Consider the following 15310-nt stretch of genomic DNA (forward strand, 5'->3'; position numbering starts at 1 on the left):
TCAACTTTTTTTAACTTTTCTAGTACATCTCTAAAAATACCTTCTCCGGTGAATGTGATGTCATAGTCACCTCTTCTGGGATAATCCTGGATGGAGAGAATTTCATTCCTTTGTACGCCAAGAAGGTTCCTGAGCACGTCCTGGACTACATACCCTAATTTCCTCATATCCGAGCCACCCGCCGTGAAGTGAACTCGGATAGAGTTTTTTAGCCTCGCATAAAGAGGCACGAGGTTAGGGTCAACCTCCATGGAAAAACGCAACAAGGTTGCAAATTGCAGCCGCTTCCAATCTGCGCTCCCAGTGTTCTTGCAGCGAAAAACACCTGGAAGCTGGGGGATCGCAACTCGTTACCCTGGGACTAAGCCCTCTCCCTAATAGCAGCAAGCAAGCTAAGTCCACCAAAGTGGACGATCCTGCCAGGCCAAGGAGAGGGGTACCCGAGTGCCCTTCAACCACAATCTCCTGCAATAAAGCACTTGATCTTAGCCAAAAGGCCGAGAAGCGATAACCAGAATTGGTTTCAAACTACGGAGCCACCCAAGGATCCTGAAAAGTCCATTTGTGGAGATGAGCTCCTGGACTCCCGTTAAGAAGACATGTTGTCAACCTCTAGATCCCTTACATGCCTGCACTTTTCGGCTTGCTGCTGCTGCAATCCACGCGTTTTAGATCTGCATAACTCCACCTCTTTAAACACAGCACCTTCACCCCCTGCTGTTCCCACCCGCCTCAACACCGTTGGAAGGGAGGAGAACCAATTAAGGCGGGGGGTGGGGTGGAACGAGCAGCTGTCTACCCTTAGCAGGAGGGCTCCTGATTACATACCTCTCCTGCTGCTGCTGCTGCTGGCTGTCCAGCAGCAGACTGAAGGTGGCTGCTGCTGTGCACAGGTATATAAAGGCTCAGAGCCTATTATGACACGCGCAGCCAGCGTTCCATTGCCACATTCCATCTACTGCAGGCAGGATACCTGGCTGGCTGAATGTCGCTGAGAAGCTCACAGAGACCGCCATAAGCAACAGTTTAACAGAATGCCACAGACTAATCAACCAAACTTTTTGGGTTGGGTTCTCTTTTATAGTCTGCAGGCATTAAATGAAAGAAGTCAGTGTTCCAGCAGAAGGAGACAACGTTTCAGAAAAGGCATTGTAGCAAACCAAAAAAGAAATTTTAAGCGCAGCAGAGTAACCAGCGCACATACCTGTTAGCTCAGGTGAGTTTAAAAGGCTGCTGTTGATAACAAGGGCATTTGCTAAATAGATGGTGTGTGTGCAACAATATACTGAAAGGTCAATTATATTGTGCAGCTTATCTCACCACCTGTAGTTATTTAGGTGAAAGCTCCAAAATGCTTGCCTAATATGTCTGTTTATCCAAAAGGAAGTAAAAAGGGAGAGCTAGAAAGATAGCATTGCATCACATTACATGGCAATGCAATGCACAGTTGCTGAAGTTGAACCAAAATGAGCTTGTAATCTGGCTTCTGCAACTTTGAACATGAAAAATCCAATGAGGAGAAGAAAAGCAAAGCCAAAGAGTCCATCCCAAAATCCGACAAACAAGCAAAATGAACAAAAAACATTGAATTCAATTCTTTCTGATTTTAGAAACTGCATTAAAGAAGGGGTGCACCGGTCCTGGAGATACTGCAATACCAGGTCAATGCGTGGAGTGGACAGAGCAAGCTCTTTTTCCATCTCCCTGTTCTAAAAATCCATTTAATATATGGTCCCCAGATAGGGGACGTATCAGATATTAAACTGATAAGAACAGATACTACACTTGATCTTAGCCAAAAGGCCGAGAAGCGATAACCAGAATTGGTTTCAAACTACGGAGCCACCCAAGGATCCTGAAAAGTCCATTTGTGGAGATGAGCTCCTGGACTCCCATTAAGAAGACATGTTGTCAACCTCTAGATCCCTTACATGCCTGCACTTTTCGGCTTGCTGCTGCTGCAATCCACGCGTTTTAGATCTGCATAACTCCACCTCTTTAAACACAGCACCTTCACCCCCTGCTGTTCCCACCCGCCTCAACACCGTTGGAAGGGAGGAGAACCAATTAAGGCGGGGGGTGGGGTGGAACGAGCAGCTGTCTACCCTTAGCAGGAGGGCTCCTGATTACATACCTCTCCTGCTGCTGCTGCTGCTGGCTGTCCAGCAGCAGACTGAAGGTGGCTGCTGCTGTGCACAGGTATATAAAGGCTCAGAGCCTATTATGACACGCGCAGCCAGCGTTCCATTGCCACATTCCATCTACTGCAGGCAGGATACCTGGCTGGCTGAATGTCGCTGAGAAGCTCACAGAGACCGCCATAAGCAACAGTTTAACAGAATGCCACAGACTAATCAACCAAACTTTTTGGGTTGGGTTCCCTTTTATAGTCTGCAGGCATTAAATGAAAGAAGTCAGTGTTCCAGCAGAAGGAGACAACGTTTCAGAAAAGGCATTGTAGCAAACCAAAAAAGAAATTTTAAGCGCAGCAGAGTAACCAGCGCACATACCTGTTAGCTCAGGTGAGTTTAAAAGGCTGCTGTTGATAACAAGGGCATTTGCTAAATAGATGGTGTGTGTGCAACAATATACTGAAAGGTCAATTATATTGTGCAGCTTATCTCACCACCTGTAGTTATTTAGGTGAAAGCTCCAAAATGCTTGCCTAATATGTCTGTTTATCCAAAAGGAAGTAAAAAGGGAGAGCTAGAAAGATAGCATTGCATCACATTACATGGCAATGCAATGCACAGTTGCTGAAGTTGAACCAAAATGAGCTTGTAATCTGGCTTCTGCAACTTTGAACATGAAAAATCCAATGAGGAGAAGAAAAGCAAAGCCAAAGAGTCCATCCCAAAATCCGACAAACAAGCAAAATGAACAAAAAACATTGAATTCAATTCTTTCTGATTTTAGAAACTGCATTAAAGAAGGGGTGCACCGGTCCTGGAGATACTGCAATACCAGGTCAATGCGTGGAGTGGACAGAGCAAGCTCTTTTTCCATCTCCCTGTTCTAAAAATCCATTTAATATATGGTCCCCAGATAGGGGACGTATCAGATATTAAACTGATAAGAACAGATACTACACTTGATCTTAGCCAAAAGGCCGAGAAGCGATAACCAGAATTGGTTTCAACTACGGAGCCACCCAAGGATCCTGAAAAGTCCATTTGTGGAGATGAGCTCCTGGACTCCCGTTAAGAAGACATGTTGTCAACCTCTAGATCCCTTACATGCCTGCACTTTTCGGCTTGCTGCTGCTGCAATCCACGCGTTTTAGATCTGCATAACTCCACCTCTTTAAACACAGCACCTTCACCCCCTGCTGTTCCCACCCGCCTCAACACCGTTGGAAGGGAGGAGAACCAATTAAGGCGGGGGGTGGGGTGGAACGAGCAGCTGTCTACCCTTAGCAGGAGGGCTCCTGATTACATACCTCTCCTGCTGCTGCTGCTGCTGGCTGTCCAGCAGCAGACTGAAGGTGGCTGCTGCTGTGCACAGGTATATAAAGGCTCAGAGCCTATTATGACACGCGCAGCCAGCGTTCCATTGCCACATTCCATCTACTGCAGGCAGGATACCTGGCTGGCTGAATGTCGCTGAGAAGCTCACAGAGACCGCCATAAGCAACAGTTTAACAGAATGCCACAGACTAATCAACCAAACTTTTTGGGTTGGGTTCTCTTTTATAGTCTGCAGGCATTAAATGAAAGAAGTCAGTGTTCCAGCAGAAGGAGACAACGTTTCAGAAAAGGCATTGTAGCAAACCAAAAAAGAAATTTTAAGCGCAGCAGAGTAACCAGCGCACATACCTGTTAGCTCAGGTGAGTTTAAAAGGCTGCTGTTGATAACAAGGGCATTTGCTAAATAGATGGTGTGTGTGCAACAATATACTGAAAGGTCAATTATATTGTGCAGCTTATCTCACCACCTGTAGTTATTTAGGTGAAAGCTCCAAAATGCTTGCCTAATATGTCTGTTTATCCAAAAGGAAGTAAAAAGGGAGAGCTAGAAAGATAGCATTGCATCACATTACATGGCAATGCAATGCACAGTTGCTGAAGTTGAACCAAAATGAGCTTGTAATCTGGCTTCTGCAACTTTGAACATGAAAAATCCAATGAGGAGAAGAAAAGCAAAGCCAAAGAGTCCATCCCAAAATCCGACAAACAAGCAAAATGAACAAAAAACATTGAATTCAATTCTTTCTGATTTTAGAAACTGCATTAAAGAAGGGGTGCACCGGTCCTGGAGATACTGCAATACCAGGTCAATGCGTGGAGTGGACAGAGCAAGCTCTTTTTCCATCTCCCTGTTCTAAAAATCCATTTAATATATGGTCCCCAGATAGGGGACGTATCAGATATTAAACTGATAAGAACAGATACTACACTTGATCTTAGCCAAAAGGCCGAGAAGCGATAACCAGAATTGGTTTCAAACTACGGAGCCACCCAAGGATCCTGAAAAGTCCATTTGTGGAGATGAGCTCCTGGACTCCCGTTAAGAAGACATGTTGTCAACCTCTAGATCCCTTACATGCCTGCACTTTTCGGCTTGCTGCTGCTGCAATCCACGCGTTTTAGATCTGCATAACTCCACCTCTTTAAACACAGCACCTTCACCCCCTGCTGTTCCCACCCGCCTCAACACCGTTGGAAGGGAGGAGAACCAATTAAGGCGGGGGGTGGGGTGGAACGAGCAGCTGTCTACCCTTAGCAGGAGGGCTCCTGATTACATACCTCTCCTGCTGCTGCTGCTGCTGGCTGTCCAGCAGCAGACTGAAGGTGGCTGCTGCTGTGCACAGGTATATAAAGGCTCAGAGCCTATTATGACACGCGCAGCCAGCGTTCCATTGCCACATTCCATCTACTGCAGGCAGGATACCTGGCTGGCTGAATGTCGCTGAGAAGCTCACAGAGACCGCCATAAGCAACAGTTTAACAGAATGCCACAGACTAATCAACCAAACTTTTTGGGTTGGGTTCTCTTTTATAGTCTGCAGGCATTAAATGAAAGAAGTCAGTGTTCCAGCAGAAGGAGACAACGTTTCAGAAAAGGCATTGTAGCAAACCAAAAAAGAAATTTTAAGCGCAGCAGAGTAACCAGCGCACATACCTGTTAGCTCAGGTGAGTTTAAAAGGCTGCTGTTGATAACAAGGGCATTTGCTAAATAGATGGTGTGTGTGCAACAATATACTGAAAGGTCAATTATATTGTGCAGCTTATCTCACCACCTGTAGTTATTTAGGTGAAAGCTCCAAAATGCTTGCCTAATATGTCTGTTTATCCAAAAGGAAGTAAAAAGGGAGAGCTAGAAAGATAGCATTGCATCACATTACATGGCAATGCAATGCACAGTTGCTGAAGTTGAACCAAAATGAGCTTGTAATCTGGCTTCTGCAACTTTGAACATGAAAAATCCAATGAGGAGAAGAAAAGCAAAGCCAAAGAGTCCATCCCAAAATCCGACAAACAAGCAAAATGAACAAAAAACATTGAATTCAATTCTTTCTGATTTTAGAAACTGCATTAAAGAAGGGGTGCACCGGTCCTGGAGATACTGCAGTACCAGGTCAATGCGTGGAGTGGACAGAGCAAGCTCTTTTTCCATCTCCCTGTTCTAAAAATCCATTTAATATATGGTCCCCAGATAGGGGACGTATCAGATATTAAACTGATAAGAACAGATACTACACTTGATCTTAGCCAAAAGGCCGAGAAGCGATAACCAGAATTGGTTTCAAACTACGGAGCCACCCAAGGATCCTGAAAAGTCCATTTGTGGAGATGAGCTCCTGGACTCCCGTTAAGAAGACATGTTGTCAACCTCTAGATCCCTTACATGCCTGCACTTTTCGGCTTGCTGCTGCTGCAATCCACGCGTTTTAGATCTGCATAACTCCACCTCTTTAAACACAGCACCTTCACCCCCTGCTGTTCCCACCCGCCTCAACACCGTTGGAAGGGAGGAGAACCAATTAAGGCGGGGGGTGGGGTGGAACGAGCAGCTGTCTACCCTTAGCAGGAGGGCTCCTGATTACATACCTCTCCTGCTGCTGCTGCTGGCTGTCCAGCAGCAGACTGAAGGTGGCTGCTGCTGTGCACAGGTATATAAAGGCTCAGAGCCTATTATGACACGCGCAGCCAGCGTTCCATTGCCACATTCCATCTACTGCAGGCAGGATACCTGGCTGGCTGAATGTCGCTGAGAAGCTCACAGAGACCGCCATAAGCAACAGTTTAACAGAATGCCACAGACTAATCAACCAAACTTTTTGGGTTGGGTTCTCTTTTATAGTCTGCAGGCATTAAATGAAAGAAGTCAGTGTTCCAGCAGAAGGAGACAACGTTTCAGAAAAGGCATTGTAGCAAACCAAAAAAGAAATTTTAAGCGCAGCAGAGTAACCAGCGCACATACCTGTTAGCTCAGGTGAGTTTAAAAGGCTGCTGTTGATAACAAGGGCATTTGCTAAATAGATGGTGTGTGTGCAACAATATACTGAAAGGTCAATTATATTGTGCAGCTTATCTCACCACCTGTAGTTATTTAGGTGAAAGCTCCAAAATGCTTGCCTAATATGTCTGTTTATCCAAAAGGAAGTAAAAAGGGAGAGCTAGAAAGATAGCATTGCATCACATTACATGGCAATGCAATGCACAGTTGCTGAAGTTGAACCAAAATGAGCTTGTAATCTGGCTTCTGCAACTTTGAACATGAAAAATCCAATGAGGAGAAGAAAAGCAAAGCCAAAGAGTCCATCCCAAAATCCGACAAACAAGCAAAATGAACAAAAAACATTGAATTCAATTCTTTCTGATTTTAGAAACTGCATTAAAGAAGGGGTGCACCGGTCCTGGAGATACTGCAATACCAGGTCAATGCGTGGAGTGGACAGAGCAAGCTCTTTTTCCATCTCCCTGTTCTAAAAATCCATTTAATATATGGTCCCCAGATAGGGGACGTATCAGATATTAAACTGATAAGAACAGATACTACACTTGATCTTAGCCAAAAGGCCGAGAAGCGATAACCAGAATTGGTTTCAAACTACGGAGCCACCCAAGGATCCTGAAAAGTCCATTTGTGGAGATGAGCTCCTGGACTCCCGTTAAGAAGACATGTTGTCAACCTCTAGATCCCTTACATGCCTGCACTTTTCGGCTTGCTGCTGCTGCAATCCACGCGTTTTAGATCTGCATAACTCCACCTCTTTAAACACAGCACCTTCACCCCCTGCTGTTCCCACCCGCCTCAACACCGTTGGAAGGGAGGAGAACCAATTAAGGCGGGGGGTGGGGTGGAACGAGCAGCTGTCTACCCTTAGCAGGAGGGCTCCTGATTACATACCTCTCCTGCTGCTGCTGCTGCTGGCTGTCCAGCAGCAGACTGAAGGTGGCTGCTGCTGTGCACAGGTATATAAAGGCTCAGAGCCTATTATGACACGCGCAGCCAGCGTTCCATTGCCACATTCCATCTACTGCAGGCAGGATACCTGGCTGGCTGAATGTCGCTGAGAAGCTCACAGAGACCGCCATAAGCAACAGTTTAACAGAATGCCACAGACTAATCAACCAAACTTTTTGGGTTGGGTTCTCTTTTATAGTCTGCAGGCATTAAATGAAAGAAGTCAGTGTTCCAGCAGAAGGAGACAACGTTTCAGAAAAGGCATTGTAGCAAACCAAAAAAGAAATTTTAAGCGCAGCAGAGTAACCAGCGCACATACCTGTTAGCTCAGGTGAGTTTAAAAGGCTGCTGTTGATAACAAGGGCATTTGCTAAATAGATGGTGTGTGTGCAACAATATACTGAAAGGTCAATTATATTGTGCAGCTTATCTCACCACCTGTAGTTATTTAGGTGAAAGCTCCAAAATGCTTGCCTAATATGTCTGTTTATCCAAAAGGAAGTAAAAAGGGAGAGCTAGAAAGATAGCATTGCATCACATTACATGGCAATGCAATGCACAGTTGCTGAAGTTGAACCAAAATGAGCTTGTAATCTGGCTTCTGCAACTTTGAACATGAAAAATCCAATGAGGAGAAGAAAAGCAAAGCCAAAGAGTCCATCCCAAAATCCGACAAACAAGCAAAATGAACAAAAAACATTGAATTCAATTCTTTCTGATTTTAGAAACTGCATTAAAGAAGGGGTGCACCGGTCCTGGAGATACTGCAATACCAGGTCAATGCGTGGAGTGGACAGAGCAAGCTCTTTTTCCATCTCCCTGTTCTAAAAATCCATTTAATATATGGTCCCCAGATAGGGGACGTATCAGATATTAAACTGATAAGAACAGATTTTTTTTTTTTTTTTTTTTTTTTTTTTTTTTTTTTTTTAACCAAATCAGATAGGCCGGAGCATAAGCTCCATCAAATCGACTTACAAAAGCCTTTCATTGACACTTAGCCTTTCATCACACTTGGTATATAATCAAAAATAAAACCAAACCTTATCATCAGGTACATTATACACTACTAATTAAACTTTACCAAAAACCTCCACTTTTTAAACTTCCAGATCCCTTCAGCATCTATAATACTTCCACGTTCCTGATCCCAGAGGTATATTACATACATACGTGACAGAATCAATCTCAAACATTCATTAACTGACATTTTCTTCCTTTTAAAAACTAACAAATTCCTCGCATCCCACAAACTTTCAATTACACACACCACCAACAACCATAAAATCCTATCCTTAATTCTACTACATGCACCCATCCCAAACATAGCAAGTTTCCAATTAACATACTTTACACCCACCAATTCCTTGCAAAGTCCCCCTATACCCTTCCATACATCATATGCAAAATCACAATCCCATACCATATGTCTAACATGCTCTCTCAAACCACATCCATCCCTCGGGCATACCTCAGATTTAACTAAATCCCTCTTCTTTTGCACATCTCTAACAGGCAAAATGTCATGCAATATCATCCAAGCGATATCTCTCTGTCTGTTAGTCACACCATCTATACTTAATTTTCTCCACATCTCGGTTACTTCCTCCCCTCTCAACCCATTGATATTACATACCACCTCACGCTCACGCACCATCCTAATGACTTTCTTCTTTTGCCTAAAATCACTCATGTTAACGGACAACAAATCATACTTCCTTACAAATTTCTCAACACAACCATACCATACAGGACACTTAAAAGCAACAGGCACTCTAGCATCCCTTTTGACCCACTTTAAGCCATAAAGCATCCATCCAGCCGAATACTTCATCATATAAGCACACTTATTACTTTTCCCTAGAACCACCACCACCATTTTCACGTAACTAATCCCTAAAAAGAAATCAATATTTGGAAAATCCAAACCACCATTTACACATAACTTATAGACATATTCCCGTTTCAATTTCTCCATGCGACTTCCCCAAAGAAAATTAAAGATGAATTTCTCAGTTTTCCTAATTTTCTTAAAAGCAGCAGGATATACATTCGCAACAAACAACAAAATAGGCAAAATAACCGCCTTAATAATCAGAACTTTCCCAGTCAGAGTTAATTCTCTCATTCGCCAAAAATTCAACTTGCGCACCACTCTCACCCCACAATCTTCCCAACTCTCATTTCCTTTCAAATCATCATTAAACTTAATCCCAAGCACCTTTATTGCACCATCCTCACACCTCACACCATCCATCCGTACATTCCTCTCACCAAAACATTTAAAGGAACTCTTAGTCCAATTGACCTTAAAAGCTGAGACACTACAAAACAAACTTAATATCAACCTTGCCCTACTCATCGCAGCCATATTCCCACTCACAATCACTACATCATCCATGTAACCTAGAATTCTCACATCCTTTCCATTACTCCCAGGAATCATCACACCTCTCATAACCTTATCCTTCCTAACCATACACATCAACACTTCAATCACACTAATAAACAAAAAAGGGGACATAGGGCACCCCTGACGCACTCCTGATTTAATTCTCACTTTCTCACTCAACCACCCATTCACCAAAAATTCACTTGAAACATTACAATACAAACTCCTAACACAGTTTACAAAATTCCTGGAATAACCCATCTTAGACAAAACCTTAAACATAAAGCTATGTGACACACGGTCAAAAGCTTTTTCAAAATCAACCGAAAACAACAAACATTTCTGCTTACGACTCATACAATCCCCAATCACATCACGCAACAACACCAAATTTTCAGTCATACTTCTCCCAGGCACTGCACACACTTGATCTTCATCCACCACACCGCCAATCACTTCCCGCATCCGGCTAGCCAACAATTTACTAAACACCTTATAGTCTGCATTCAAAAGGGTGATTGGCCTCCAATTCCCCAAATCCTTTTTATCACCTTTCTTATGAACCAAAACCACCACCCCATCTCTCATAGATTCACTCAACATATTCTCCGTGAACATATACTGGCACACCTCCAATAAGTCATTTCCCATCGTGTCCCATTCCTTAACATATAACTCCACGGGCAGTCCATCCTTCCCAGGTGTTTTATTCTTACTCGCAGACATCACCACTTTTTTAACTTCATCCAACACAATTACATCATCCAATATTTCACGTTCATCCTCACCCAAACAACCTTCTAAACACCCCAAAGCATCAGTCAACATCCTATCATCAACCCATTTTTCCCCATACAACTCCTTATAAAACAACACCACCTCCTGCATCACATCCTTCCCACTCACACACACCCCATCACCATTCACCACCTCATCCATATCTACTTTCTTCCCAAAAACTTTTTTGAAAAAAAACCTTGTGCATTTCTCATTTTTCTCCAAATGTTCAATCTTAGAACGGTAAATAATTTCTTTCCCTTTACCCTCAATATATTTCTTAATCTCTTCTTTCACTTGACACATCAAAACATCCACATCCACTCCAATCATCCTTAACATCCTCAGCCACTCCAGTCTAGAGCTTAAATCATTAAATTTTGCTCTATTCATTGCTGCTTTCCTCCTGCCCCTTTTTCTAAAGAAAAAACCAATCTCACTCTTCATCCAGTCCCACCACTCAAGCACATTCCTGAAATCACTTTTTTTATCCCTCCACCTAACATACATTCGCCTAAAATCACGCATGATCCTATTATCTTCCAGCAAACGCACATTAAGTTTCCACACGCCACCACCATATACAAAGGAAATCTTACCTTCTAGACGTGCCCTCAAACACACATGGTCAGAGAAGGGAACATCTTCCTGCTGGAAATTCCTACAAATAACATTTTGTGAAGAAAAGAAGATACGGTCTATTCTAGACTCTATGCCTCCCCTGTCGGCCTTATAGGTCGCAGGAGGTGGATTACCTAAAAAAACTTCCGCAGCATCCTGTAAGGAAAAATCCGCCACAAGACTCTTGAGTCTTTTACCTGTAACATCCATCTTATCCCCCTCCGTCACACAATTGAAATCTCCAACAAAAATTATTGGCATTTTGCCAGATAAAAAAAAACATAATTTCTCAAAAATTTCCAGCCTCTCCCCTTTATCTATTGGTGCATACATATTTACCACCCTAACCCTCCACCCCCTACAATTTAACTCACATATTACACACCTCCCCGCCTCCACCACCATGTAACTTTCTATCTTAACACTATAACCCTTCACCAAAACACCTACCCCACAATTTTTATTACATACAGAACCAGACCACACACTTTGACCTAAAGGCCATGCATTTTCACTTAAGGGATCGGAGATCCCACACTCCTGGACACAGTATACGTCCGCATCCAAGTTGCTCAAGTAGTCCAAAATTGCCACTCTTCTCGACTCAGATTTAATCAGCCTAACATTTAGCGACAAGATGCTGAGAGCAACTTGGGCACCCATCTATTAATTTGATGTGGCAGGTCACGACAACATGCCCACCTGTACATCATCCTAACCCTTCTGGGGGTAGGACGCTGGACGTGCAGATATCGTAGTTTGTGCCTTCCCCCAAAAAAGACACATCTTGGGGATCGGATGCAGTAGGGTACACCCGGGCTGGACTCACACTGCAGTCACTTAAAGGGGAAAAGGATGGCTCAGTTTTCTTCTTTTTCTTCACTGAAGCGCCTCCATCTTCATCTGAACTATAATCCCGCCGCTGGGGGTCAAAGTCCCCCTGACCTCCCTCCTCCTCAAGGTCAGAAACGACATCGCTCCAGGCCACATGCGGTGTTCTGGTCAGATCAGACTCCTCTTCCCCCTGCAATGTAACCATCATGTCTGGAATTTCAGCCTCCAGATCCTCCACCGGGGCCACTTCCATGCCTATACGATCATCAGTTATCGTCTCAGACTCACTGACATCTGAAGCCACAGACGCGGCCCTCTGCACCGGTGGCTCAGGTGCCAGCTCCATATTTCCTCTTACATTCACACGAACCAGTTCTGGAAAAGCAACCCGAGCCTCCTCCTCATCCAGGAAAGCCAGAGTAGATATCGGAGCAGTCGGAGTTGGAGCAGTCGGAGTTGTAGCTGTGGGTGCAGGAGATTCATTTCTTCTCCTTCCCCTTCCCGCTGCCCCCGCATATGAACCAGGATGGAATATACAGTCTCTGAAGGCATGCCCCTTCTCTCCGCAGAGGTTACAGACTATTTCATTTTTGCAATTATTGGAAGAATGACCCACCTCATTGCACTTCCTGCAAATAATCTGTCTGATGTCGCATGCTTCCTGAGTATGGCCATACCTCCTACAATGACGACAAAACCTGGGCGCATTGGGGAAGAACAGGTAACCCCGCTCACTCCCAATGGAAAAATTTGATGGAGGATAATGTATACCCCCTGGTTCATCAGGACTTTCCCGGAACTTGACCATGAAACGATATTTACCGGTCCATAGTTCCTCCTCATTCATGACTTTTACTGCCACCTTGGTAATATAGCAGTGCCTATTTAGAAAGGCATAAATCAAAGCCAAGTCCACATGTGGGTTGTACATGAAAACAGTCAGAGGTACCTCTTTGGAGCAATACAAGATGACAAAAGTCAGCCCATCCAAATATTGATTGTCCAGATTCTTTTTCAAACAATCATAGAAATTGTTGCAAACAGCCATAGAAGTAAATACAAGATTATACTTGCTTTTGAATTGCTGGAGGCACAAGATTTCTTCCTTCTTCACTTCAAGGAGTCCAAACAAAATCTCCTTCACCACGAAGCTGAGGGTAAAGATTCCTTCTTTGCCTTCTTCCACATCAATCTGGATTCCAAACTTCACTCGAGCCTCACCGGGCCCAGCGTATCGAATGCGTCCCATTATCGCTAGTCGTGTCTACTGGCCAACTCCTTATAGCAGCAAGTGGCTTAAGCCATAAAATGGCGATGCCACAGGGCCAAGAGTTAACGCACAGACAGCCAAATGACTAGACCCATTACAGATCTGAGCCAAAAGGCCGAGAAGCGATAACCAGAATTGGTTTCAAACTACGGAGCCACCCAAGGATCCTGAAAAGTCCATTTGTGGAGATGAGCTCCTGGACTCCCGTTAAGAAGACATGTTGTCAACCTCTAGATCCCTTACATGCCTGCACTTTTCGGCTTGCTGCTGCTGCAATCCACGCGTTTTAGATCTGCATAACTCCACCTCTTTAAACACAGCACCTTCACCCCCTGCTGTTCCCACCCGCCTCAACACCGTTGGAAGGGAGGAGAACCAATTAAGGCGGGGGGTGGGGTGGAACGAGCAGCTGTCTACCCTTAGCAGGAGGGCTCCTGATTACATACCTCTCCTGCTGCTGCTGCTGCTGGCTGTCCAGCAGCAGACTGAAGGTGGCTGCTGCTGTGCACAGGTATATAAAGGCTCAGAGCCTATTATGACACGCGCAGCCAGCGTTCCATTGCCACATTCCATCTACTGCAGGCAGGATACCTGGCTGGCTGAATGTCGCTGAGAAGCTCACAGAGACCGCCATAAGCAACAGTTTAACAGAATGCCACAGACTAATCAACCAAACTTTTTGGGTTGGGTTCTCTTTTATAGTCTGCAGGCATTAAATGAAAGAAGTCAGTGTTCCAGCAGAAGGAGACAACGTTTCAGAAAAGGCATTGTAGCAAACCAAAAAAGAAATTTTAAGCGCAGCAGAGTAACCAGCGCACATACCTGTTAGCTCAGGTGAGTTTAAAAGGCTGCTGTTGATAACAAGGGCATTTGCTAAATAGATGGTGTGTGTGCAACAATATACTGAAAGGTCAATTATATTGTGCAGCTTATCTCACCACCTGTAGTTATTTAGGTGAAAGCTCCAAAATGCTTGCCTAATATGTCTGTTTATCCAAAAGGAAGTAAAAAGGGAGAGCTAGAAAGATAGCATTGCATCACATTACATGGCAATGCAATGCACAGTTGCTGAAGTTGAACCAAAATGAGCTTGTAATCTGGCTTCTGCAACTTTGAACATGAAAAATCCAATGAGGAGAAGAAAAGCAAAGCCAAAGAGTCCATCCCAAAATCCGACAAACAAGCAAAATGAACAAAAAACATTGAATTCAATTCTTTCTGATTTTAGAAACTGCATTAAAGAAGGGGTGCACCGGTCCTGGAGATACTGCAATACCAGGTCAATGCGTGGAGTGGACAGAGCAAGCTCTTTTTCCATCTCCCTGTTCTAAAAATCCATTTAATATATGGTCCCCAGATAGGGGACGTATCAGATATTAAACTGATAAGAACAGATACTACACTTGATCTTAGCCAAAAGGCCGAGAAGCGATAACCAGAATTGGTTTCAAACTACGGAGCCACCCAAGGATCCTGAAAAGTCCATTTGTGGAGATGAGCTCCTGGACTCCCGTTAAGAAGACATGTTGTCAACCTCTAGATCCCTTACATGCCTGCACTTTTCGGCTTGCTGCTGCTGCAATCCACGCGTTTTAGATCTGCATAACTCCACCTCTTTAAACACAGCACCTTCACCCCCTGCTGTTCCCACCCGCCTCAACACCGTTGGAAGGGAGGAGAACCAATTAAGGCGGGGGGTGGGGTGGAACGAGCAGCTGTCTACCCTTAGCAGGAGGGCTCCTGATTACATACCTCTCCTGCTGCTGCTGCTGCTGGCTGTCCAGCAGCAGACTGAAGGTGGCTGCTGCTGTGCACAGGTATATAAAGGCTCAGAGCCTATTATGACACGCGCAGCCAGCGTTCCATTGCCACATTCCATCTACTGCAGGCAGGATACCTGGCTGGCTGAATGTCGCTGAGAAGCTCACAGAGACCGCCATAAGCAACAGTTTAACAGAATGCCACAGACTAATCAACCAAACTTTTTGGGTTGGGTTCTCTTTTA

The 15310-nt window shown here is 44.4% G+C and overlaps 6 non-coding genes and 1 pseudogene across 6 annotated transcripts; all 7 read right to left on the reverse strand.

Moving 5' to 3' along the window:
• Positions 1-1624: 1624 nt before the first annotated feature.
• Positions 1625-1815, reverse strand: LOC141241777 (U2 spliceosomal RNA). Its single transcript, XR_012306473.1, has one exon. It is a non-coding gene; the product is annotated as a U2 spliceosomal RNA (small nuclear RNA).
• Positions 1816-2930: 1115 nt separating this feature from the next.
• Positions 2931-3121, reverse strand: LOC141241778 (U2 spliceosomal RNA). Its single transcript, XR_012306474.1, has one exon. It is a non-coding gene; the product is annotated as a U2 spliceosomal RNA (small nuclear RNA).
• Positions 3122-4235: 1114 nt separating this feature from the next.
• LOC141241779 (U2 spliceosomal RNA) lies at positions 4236-4426 on the reverse strand. The gene has a single exon (XR_012306475.1). It is a non-coding gene; the product is annotated as a U2 spliceosomal RNA (small nuclear RNA).
• A 1115-nt stretch (positions 4427-5541) lies between these two features.
• On the reverse strand, positions 5542-5732 carry LOC141241840 (U2 spliceosomal RNA). Its single transcript, XR_012306534.1, has one exon. It is a non-coding gene; the product is annotated as a U2 spliceosomal RNA (small nuclear RNA).
• A 1112-nt stretch (positions 5733-6844) lies between these two features.
• LOC141241780 (U2 spliceosomal RNA) lies at positions 6845-7035 on the reverse strand. The gene has a single exon (XR_012306476.1). It is a non-coding gene; the product is annotated as a U2 spliceosomal RNA (small nuclear RNA).
• A 1115-nt stretch (positions 7036-8150) lies between these two features.
• On the reverse strand, positions 8151-8355 carry LOC141241930 (U2 spliceosomal RNA; annotated as a pseudogene).
• Positions 8356-14547: 6192 nt separating this feature from the next.
• On the reverse strand, positions 14548-14738 carry LOC141241781 (U2 spliceosomal RNA). Its single transcript, XR_012306477.1, has one exon. It is a non-coding gene; the product is annotated as a U2 spliceosomal RNA (small nuclear RNA).
• Between the last annotated feature and the right edge of the window lie 572 nt (positions 14739-15310).

Source organism: Phyllobates terribilis, unplaced genomic scaffold (assembly GCF_046119375.1).
Source record: "Phyllobates terribilis strain yellow unplaced genomic scaffold, ASM4611937v1 Scaffold_1024__1_contigs__length_465996, whole genome shotgun sequence".
Classification (NCBI taxonomy): Eukaryota; Metazoa; Chordata; class Amphibia; order Anura; family Dendrobatidae; genus Phyllobates; species Phyllobates terribilis.